Source organism: Macrobrachium nipponense, chromosome 33 (genome assembly GCF_015104395.2).
Source record: "Macrobrachium nipponense isolate FS-2020 chromosome 33, ASM1510439v2, whole genome shotgun sequence".
NCBI classification, from domain to species: Eukaryota; Metazoa; Arthropoda; class Malacostraca; order Decapoda; family Palaemonidae; genus Macrobrachium; species Macrobrachium nipponense.
In genome coordinates, this window is record NC_087219.1 from 22,499,078 (window position 1) to 22,501,577 (window position 2,500).

Below are 2,500 nucleotides of genomic sequence, written 5' to 3' on the forward strand. Positions count from 1 at the left end.
CTGGAAGATTGCCAAGTCCCCGGCTCCATTCACTGATTTCGAGGCCACAGTGAGTCATTTTGTTCCTCTAACAACTCAAGTCAAACATTTCTAACAGATTGGTCTTTTATTTGGCTTATCCTTCTCTTCCTCTCTCTCTCTCTCTATCTATATATATATTAATATATATATATATATCTATTATAATATATTATATATATTATATATATATATATAGATATGATATATGTATAATATATATATATATATATATATATATATATATATATATTTTGTATATATTCACACGTATATATATATATATATATATATATATATATATATATATTTAAATGTATGTATATAATTCTTCATGTTTCCCCTTCCATATTTTATCTATTTATTTTCTTTCTTCTATCTAAATAGCGATCTATCTGTCTGTTAGTCTCCAAGTCGTTGGTCATACTTATGGTCTTAAGAAATTGAATTCAATCAAATGATAAGATCTCTTCATTTATACAAATACGTAAGTGTATATGAGTGCGTTTTGTGTACGTTAGGGTGAATATTTACTTATGCTTATGAATAAATATACAACTTTCTTCACATACTCATTCGTACTATCGAAAATGTTGGCAAGATACGAACAGTGGGGAGGAATGCGTAAGAATATAAATAAAACAAAATAAAAACAAACCCAGCAGAAGAGAAAAAGAGAAGACGATAAATCATTGGAGGACATGCACGAAGAATGATACTGGAACTGAGAAAGAGAGAGAGAGAGAGAGAGAGAGAGAGAGAGAGAGAGAGAGAGAGAGAGAGAGAGAGAGAGAGAATATCCCTTGTTCTTGAGCCTTCCATTGGTTGATCAGATCTTATATACTGCGTTTATGGATGGGGAGATTTTGCAAATTTTAATCCTCGAATGTGCAGGGATGGAAAAGGGTTTATACAAGCAGGGACAATAGTAGTAATAGCATTAATAGTATTAGTGATAGCATTTGCAGTCGCGGTTGTAGCAGCAGCTATTGTAGGAGGGTTGAGAATTACTGCTCATCATTTCGAAGCGCTTGCGGGAGTAATAGGAGAGTGAGGAATTACTGCTTAAGATTTTAAGAAAGCTTTCTCTCGTGAATTAGTTTTTATTAATTAAAAATAATAATGATGGATCATTTCGGAAAAATTCCTTTTGTGTGGATTGTACGTTCGAGCGTTTTTGAAGATCGTATCGGCAAGTCTCCATTTGTGTGGATCGTACTTCAGAGTTTTGTGTGGATCGTATCAGAAAGTCTCCATATGGATGGATCGAATTTCAGAGTTTTTGTGTGGATCGTATCAGAAAATCTCCATCTGCGTGGATCGTATCGAAAATATTCCATTTCTGTGGATCGTATCGAAAAGGCTTTCGCGTTGATCGTACGAGAAAGCGAAGCATTGCTTGGCATTGTCTTGGAGGAGCTCTCATGTGGATCGTGGGGGGGAAGGCCCCTCTGTGTCCATCGTCTCTGGGACACTTTTCATGAATTATAAAAGCAGCTTTCCTTTGATCGCATAAGAGACCTTTGAGCGGATCGTAAAATGAAGACTTTGTGTGTTTCCTCATAACCAGATTGATGAAGATTCATTATCACCAGTGGATTACACTTTTCTCTCAAAGTGAAATAATAAAGAGTTATTGTAAAGAAAATTCAATAAATTAGGAGACCGAAAAATGGAAAAGATGAAGCGGAGAGAGATAAAGAAATTGGAACAGATAGGGAGAAATAAGAAACAGAAAGGAGAAGAAGGCCCATAAATCAATGGATTACACATTCCCTCAAAATGAAGAAGAGAAAATATAATTATGGTAAGATAATGAAAAAAATCTGAAGACCGTAAGATGGGAAAGATGGAATGATGAAGAATAGTATGAGAGAGATAAAGAGGGGTGAGCAGAAAGAGAGGAGAAAAAGGAGAGAATGAGAAAGGAAGACTATGCTTCGGAGATTTTATTGCCGGCTCAAGAAAAGAGAATTGCCGGGTGCGTCCATCTTTCTCGTTGAGAGAATTGACGATAATTTCGTGATGGCTTCTTTTTCTTTTTCTTCTTCTTCTTCTTCAAGTTGGAAAGAAATTAATGCCTCAGAAAGATTGCTTTTCATTTATATCAGAAGCCACGATTAAAATGTGTATATCGCGATGATTATCAGTGTTAATATTACTTAATATGTATGGATTTATGTATGTGCGTGGAGATACATTGATGCATACATATGTATTAGTCCTAATGCGTCTTGAAGGAGAACTCATAAATACATACCTACATATTAATTGGTATTAATACTTTTATGTATCTTAATATATGAAGGTGCACAGAATCGTTAGCTTAAACCATTATAGACACCGCACCTTCTCTCTCTCTCTCTCTCTCTCTCTCTCTCTCTCGGATCTGTTTATGCAATTATCTGTAATGCGTAATGTATTATCGGCCAGCCTCTGTGACTTCAATACTTTATACGAAATGCTCAAAATATCTTGTTGC